The sequence below is a fragment of the Propithecus coquereli genome, unplaced genomic scaffold (assembly GCF_000956105.1).
Source record: "Propithecus coquereli isolate 6110/MARCELLA unplaced genomic scaffold, Pcoq_1.0 Scaffold83, whole genome shotgun sequence".
Taxonomy (NCBI): Eukaryota; Metazoa; Chordata; class Mammalia; order Primates; family Indriidae; genus Propithecus; species Propithecus coquereli.
Window position 1 is genome coordinate 1230366 of NW_012154507.1, and position 7963 is coordinate 1238328.

The 7963-nt window shown below is 34.4% G+C and overlaps 1 protein-coding gene across 1 annotated transcript in view; it reads left to right on the top strand.

The window, feature by feature from the left end:
• EXOC5 (exocyst complex component 5) overlaps positions 1–7963 on the top strand; it is a 63734-nt gene that overhangs the window by 18831 nt on the left and 36940 nt on the right. The window lies entirely within an intron of this gene.

The window sequence follows — 7963 nt, forward strand, 5'->3', positions numbered from 1 at the left end:
TAACTAAATCTAGCCAATTGACATATGCATTACCTCACATCATTTTGTGATGGGAACACTTAAAATCTACTCTTAAAGATTTTCAAGAATACAGCACATAGTCATTAACTATAGTCACCATGTTGTACAATAGATCGCTTGAACTTATTCCTCCTGACTGATGTTTTGTATCCTTTGATCAACACCTCCTCAACCTCTGCCCCACCGCCAACCACCCAGCTCCTGATAACCACCATTCTACTCTCTACATATGAGTGAGATCATGTGTTATTTGTCTTTCTGTGCCTGGCTTATTCCACTTTAACATTATGTCTTCCAGGTTCACCCATGTTGTTGCAAATGACAGGATTTCATTCTTTTTTATGGCTGAATAGCATTCCATTGTGAATATATACCATATTTTCTTTATCCATTCACACATTAGTGGACACTTAGGTTGATTCCATGTCTCAGCAATTGTGAATAATGTTGCAATAAACACATCAGATCGCTTTGATACACTGATTTCATTTCCTTTGGATACATACTCAGTAGTGGGATTGCTGGATCATATGGTAGTTCTATTTTTAATTTTTTGAGGCACCTCCATACCGTTTTTCATAATGCTATGCTAATTTACGTTTGCTCCAACAGTGTGCAGTAGTTTTCTTTTCTCCACATCCTAACACTTGTTATCTTTTTTTTTTAATAATAGCTATTCAAACAGGTGTGAGGTGATATCTTATTGTGGTTTTAATTTGCATTTCCCTGATAATTAGTGATGTTGAGCATTTTTTTCACATACCTATTGTACATTTGCATGTCTTCTTTTGAGAAATGTCTGTTCAGTCCCTTTGTCCATTTTTTAATTGGGTTGTTTTCTTCCTGTTGAATTGTTTCAGTTCCTTATATATTTTGGATATTAACCCCTTATCAGATGTATAGTTTGCAAATATTTTCTCCCATTCTCTAGTTTGTGTATAATCTTTTTAATGTGCTGCTGAATTTGGTTTGCTAGTATTTGTTGAGGATTTCTACATCAATGTTCATAAAGGGATACTGGTCTGTAGTTTTCTTTTCTTGTAGTGTCTTGTCTGACTTTGGTATCAGGGTAATGCTGGCCTCATGAAATGAATTAGGAAATGTTTCCTCCTCCTCAATTTTTTGGAAAAGTTTGAGAAGGATTAGTGTTAGTTCTTTAAATGTTTAGTGGAATTCACCAGTTAAGCCATCAGGTCCAGGGCTTTTCTTTGCTGAGAGATTTTTCATTATTGATTCAGTCTTCTTACTAGTTATAGGTCTATTCTCTATTTCTTTGTGATTTGGTCTTGGTAGTTTTTATGTTTCCAGGAGTTTGTTTCACCTAGGTTATGCAATTTGTTGGTGTACAATTGTTCATAGTACTCTTATAATCCTTTTTATTTCTGTAAAATTGGTAATAATGTCCTTACTTTCATTGTTGATTTTAGTAATTTGAGTCTTCTTTTTTTTCTTAGTCCATCTAACAAAAGGTTTGTCGATTTTGTTGATCTTTTCAAAGAAACAACTTTTGGTTCTGTTTTTTTCTTTTGTTCTTCTGTTCTCTATTTTGTTAATCTCTTCTTCAATCTTTATTTCCCCTCCTTCTGTTAGCTTCAGGTTTAGTTTTTTTTCCCCCTAGTTACTTAAGTCTATTCTTCTTTTTCTAGTTACTTAAGTTGTGAAGTTATGTTGTTGATTTGAGATCTTTCTTGTGTTATAATGTGTTTATAGTTGTAAATTTCTTCCTTATCACTGTTTTCTCTGTGTCTTATATGTGTTTGTATGTTGTATTTTTATTTTCATCCATCTCTATTTTCTAATTTCCTTAGTGATTTCTTCTTTGATCTATTGGTTGTTTAAGAGTGTGTTTTTTAATTTCCACAATTTTGTGAATTTTCCAGTTTTACTTGTGTTATTGATTTCTAACTTCATCCTGTTGTGGTTGAAGAAGATACCATAAATCTACTGAGACTTAATTTGTGGCCTAATATATGATCTAGCCTGGACAATGTCCCATGTGACCTTGAATTCTCCAACTATTATTGTAGAACTATTTCTCCCTTCAGTTCTGTTAAGTTTTGCCCATACATTTTGATGGTCTCTCATTAGTTGTGTAAATGTTTATAATTATTATATCTCCTTACTGTATTGAACCTTTTATTAATACATAATTTCCTTCTTTGTCTCTTATAACCATTCTTGATTTAAAGTTTATTTTGTGTGATATTGGTATAGCTCTCTGCTCTCTTTTATTTGTTGTTTGCATGGAACATTTTTTTCCATCCTTTCGCTTTCAGTTCACTTGTGTCTTTAGATCTAAAGTGCGTCTCTTGTGGGCAGCATATAATTGGATCATGTGTTTTGATCCATTTTGCCAATCTGTCTTTTGATTGGAGGGTTTAATCTATTTACATTTAAAGTAATTACTGATAAAGAGAGAATTATTTCTGTTATTTTATTTGTTTTTTATGTGCCTTATATATAGCCTTTTTGTCTTTCATTTCCTGTATTATTGTCTTCTTTTGTATTTGGTTTATTTTTGATAGTGAAACATTTAAATTCTTTTTTCATTTCCTTTTATGTATACTGTAGCTTTTTATGTGTGATTACCACAGGGATTACATTTAAGATCTTACATTATAACACTCTAACTTGAATTTATACCAGCTTAACTTGAATGACATATGAAAATACTGCTCCTTTAACAGCTTTGTTCCCCCTTTTTGCTTGTTGATGTCACAGAATTACATCTTTATGCCTTATGTATCCCAAAACAAACTAATAATTCTTCGAGATGCATTAGTTTCCTAAATTATGTGTAAAACACAAGTCAAAGTTACATTAATACTAGCTTTTAGACTAATAATTCTTTTTAATTAGTCTTTTAAATCATGTAGGATAAAAGTGCAGTTACAAACCATTGTTATAATATTAATAAAACTAGCTTTTATAATTCCCATGTATTTACTTTTATTAAGATCTTTGTTTTTTTGTAAGGCTTTGAGTTACTATCTGATATCCTTTCATTTCACTCTGCAGGACTCCCTTGAGCATTTCTTGCAGGTCAGGTCTAGTGGTAATGAACTCTTTCATCTTTTGTTTATCTAGGAATATCTTATTAATTTCCCCTAGTTTTGAGGGACAGTTTTGCTGAATAGAGGCTTCTTGGTTGACAGGTGGTTTCTCCCCCACTCCACCTGCTTTTAGCACTTGAATTTATCGGCCCTCTGACTTCTGGCCTCCAAAGTTTCTAATGAGAAACCTGCTATTAATCTTATAGAGAATCCCTTGTATGTGACAAGTAAACTCTTTCATGCTGCTTTTACTGTTCTCTTTGTCTTTGGAAAGTTTGATTATACTGTGTCTTGGCGTGGGTATCTTTGAGTTCATTTTACTTGGATTTTGTTGAGTTTCTTGAATGTTTATAGTTATGTCTTTTTTCATATTTATGAAGTTTTCAGCTATTACTTTTCAAATATTCTTTCAGCTCCTTTTTCGCTCTCTTTTCCTGAGACTTCCACACTGTGTATGTTGGTCTGCTTCTCTGTTCACTTTTCTTAAGTCCTTTTCTTTCTCTGTCTCAGACTCAGTAATTTCCATTGCCCTATCTTCAAGTTTGCTGATTCTTTCTTTTGCTTGCTCAAGTCTGCCTTTGAATCCCCCTAGTGAATTTCTCATTTCAGTTATACATTTTAGCTCTAGAATTTCTTTTTTGTTTCTTTGTAAGTTTTCTGTCTCTTTACTGGTAGTTCCATTTTGTTTGTACATTGTTTTCTTTGTTTATACTCCTTGTTTTGTTTCTTTGAGCATCTTTAAGATAGTTGTCTTAAAGTCTTTGACTAATAGATCTGTCATCAGGGCTTTTTTTTTTTAGGGGAAGTTATTTATTTCCTATAAGTAGGCCATGTTTTCCTGTATCTTTGTATGCCTTGTGATTTTTTCGTTGAAAATTAGACATTTGAATCTATTAATAATAATGTGGTAACTCTGAAAATAAGATTCTTCCTCTTTCCCAAGGTTTGCTTGTTTTTGTTATTTTGTGTGTGTGTGTGTGTGTGTGTGTGTGTGTGTGTGTGTTTTGTTATTGTAGGCTGTCTTTATGCCAAGGATCATTAAACTTAAGATCTTAGCTCTTCTCTGAGCTTGCACCTATCCCTGGGCATGTGTATCACTTTTTACTTTCCCCCATGTATGCAGTTGCTTTTGAATGTTCTAGTCTTTACTATCTGACTTCCAAAAGAGCAAAAAGAAAAAAATGAAGGGGGGATTAAAAAAATGGGGGCTGGCCCTTTAAATCTTCTGGCAGTCACTTCATGCTGAGGGAGAGGGTCTTGCAAAAATGGAAGGAGACACAACAACAAAGGCCACCAGTCTCTTATACTTCTCTGAGCAGAAGCAGCAATTAGCAATCAGAGTACAGATCCCTGATATTTGGAGGTCAGTGTCCTTTTTGCCCACCCTGGTTTCACAAACTGTGCAGATTATTCCAGGATTATGTGTACAGCTGTCTGCCACAGGGCTGGGGTGGGGCCTGGGTATCTACTACTGTGCTAAGAGCTGAAATTGACTGAAATTAACCGCATTTTATTGTACAAGCCTTCAGTAGACTACAGAGTTCCAAAATAGTTGCATCAGACAGATTCAGCCAGTGCAATTATTATCTAGGTGGGGAGACAAATTTGTTATTATCTACTCCACCGTCTTCCCAGAATTTTCTGTTTTTAAAGTTTTATGGATACCCATGCTCATTTTTTAATTGTCTGTGGTTGTATTTGTAGTCCAGTGGCAAAGTAGAATGGTTACAATGGAGACTGTGTGGTCTGCAAGCCTGAATTGTTTGCTGTCTGATCCTTTAAGAAAAAAAACCGCAGATCTCTGCTTTAGATTCTTAAGGGTGGTATGAATTTTTACCATCCCACATCATTAACTACCTTGAGTAGACAGGGGCAATTTTAGAGACTGGTACTTGGGCTTCCTTATCCTATAGCAGTTCAAGGACCCAGTGCTGGACTTGATTCAGCCACCAAAAATGTCTATTCCTGTCTTATTTGTTTGTAGACTGGGGAAATGGCCATTAGGTGGGCTCATGAAACCATTGGAGTATGCTGTGGTAGACCTTGGCCGGGAATCTATTTATTACTTGGCCACCATGTGTTCTCACTCAGAGTCCGTGATGCTTTGGGTCAATCAAGTACCAATGTTAATTAGGACCCTGTATCCAACAGACTTCAATATGTTTTGAGTGTTCCCCTTCCCCTAGTGTACTAAAGTAAATGGTTATAGCTCTTTTTGAGAGAAGGAATAGGAGAATTATTACTGTGTATATTTGCCAGCTTATTTCAGGGTCCTTCCTCTTAGGAACCTGGCCTTTTCTTCTATAAATAACAGGTGATATAGTACAGCCTGTAAGACTTTGGTCCAAACTCTGGATTCTCACTACCTCTCTTGACTTTATCCTCTACTGTTCTCCCCTTTACCCCACTCTACTTTAGTCATACTGGCCTCTTGTGGTTGCTTGTTTACTAAGGCTGTTCCCTGTGCTTGGAACTCTCCTTCCCTAGATGGCTTATTACTTGACCGCATACAGGTCTTTGTTTAAAATTTTTTCCTTTTCTTTTCTTTTCTTTTTTTTTTCTTTTCTTTTTTTAGACAGGTCTTTGTTTAAAATTTTTCTTTTCTTTTCTTCTCTTTTCTTTTTTGAGACAGAGTCTCACTCTGCTACCTGGGCTAGAGTGCCACGGCATCAGCCTGACTCACAGCAACCTCAAACTCCTGGGCTCAAGCAATCCTCCTGCCTCAGCCTCCCAAGTAGCTGGAACTACAGACGCACACCACCATGCCTGGCCTATTTTTTCTGTTTTTAGTAGAGACATGGTCTCGCTCTTGCTCAGGCTGGTCTTGAACTCCTGATCAAGCGATTCTCCCGCCTCGGCCTCCCAGAGTGCTAGGATTAAAGGTGTGAGCCACTGTGCCTGGCCTAAAATTTATTTTCTTAGAAAGTCCTTGCCTGATCACTTCTATCAGAAATAATCCCACTCTTGTCATTTTTCTGCTCATTTGTCCCTCTCCTCCGCTAGATACAGAGGAGCACAGATTTTTCCCTTCTTGTTTACTATTTCCTGGGTATTTAGAATAGTTTCTAGCATGTGGTTGGCTCTCAACTAATATTTGTAGAATGAGGGAATACTTGATGAGAGAATTGAAAATATTTCATATGAAGAAGTGCTTCGTTATTTTTCACTGTCAGTAATATTTACCTGCTGATTTATAAGTTTTTGGATGTATATCATTTAGTAAAACTACATTGAAATTGATGAATAGCGTAACATGTTGAATTAAGAACTGTGACTATTCGATAACAAATGAAATTAGTAACACATAAGAACTAAGATTATTAAGTATTTACACAAATGCGTATATGAAAACCAAAATGATAGAAGGAACATGATTACTATATAAAGTTATGATTGCTATATGAAGTTATTTAATGGAAGTACTGTGGACTTTTGGAAGGGCTGACTATTTCCTAAAGTAATTTAGCGTCTTTTAAAGAAAAAGCTCTTGATTTTACCAGTAGTTAAGACTTGGGCCTTTGGAATCAGATAAGTCTATGAGATCTTGGATTAAATAATTTCTTTTTATCATATAACTTCACAGGGATAAAGTGAATCAATATTAATAGAACCTACTCCATAGACTTACTATGATACTTATAGTACATACTGCATGTGATAAAGTATGTAAAGCACTAGGCACATGCCTGCCACCTAGTAAACACTTAAACAAATTTAACTAACATCACCATCTCATCATTCTTTAGGGGTATTTCATGTGATGGTCAGGTTTTCTAAAATTTTTCAGTAGCTTAGTTTGTAAAGTTCTAAGTAGCTCTAAACATAAATTCCTTTGTTTGTGTTCCGTTAATATTTCTCAGTTTATATATATAAATTAAGAATTATTAGATATGCATCAACTCTTTTGTGTCAACAAAAGTGAGATTTTCAAATGATCTATATTGCTAAATGAGTTCATTGTATGTATTTCAGGGTGACCAAATTTTTGCTTTGCAAGGATATCTAATTCATACTTAGGACTTAATTCTCAAACATGTCAGCATTTTGTAAAAGTTTAAGAAAATAACAATTCAATCTGGAATCACCAGCAAATACTACCAGTTTAAGTTATATGCTGAATGGGAGATAATATATGGTATTCCTTTTTCATGAAAGAGGGTAGTATGGAAAGTATGTAAATTAGTGCGTAAATAAGTCAAAAAATGTGTTATCTGCTGATGGCGAACATTTGAATGTTTATTTTCTTGATTGGGCCTTCTACTCCAGTATTCTTTCTTTTAAAAAAATAATGTTTTTTTGGAGAAAATTTTGAAAATTTTATATTCTGCTTTTTTCATCAGATATTATGTTAGCATTTTTTCTGATTTCTAAATTTTTACATTATTTTAATAGGAACATAGCTTTTCATCCTGTAAGTTTACCATAATTTGTCAATTGCATTTTTGTTGAATATTTATGTAAGCAATTTTTCAGTATTGCACATAGTGCTCAGTGAACTTTCTGCAAAAATTTTTGTGTTCGTATATGCTTTTCCCTTAGAATATTAAAAGTAGATCAACACTTATGTGCACATATGGAAGTAAAATTCAAGGGAAATCAAGTAGTTGGGAAGGGGGAGGAGAGTTTGGGTAAATTCACACCTAACAATGCACACTAACTGACTGGAGGGCACACTTACAACTTTGACTCAAACTGTACAAAAGCAAATTATATAGCCAGAATGTATGTAGCCCCATAAAATTCTGAAATTAAAAAAAAGAATTTTAAAACTAGAATTACTGTTAAGGGATATGAGCATTTATAACACCATTGATGTTACCAATTGTCCTCCAAAAAGATTATACCTGTTGACATTTCTGACAATAATAAGAGTACAAATTTCAGCTTAC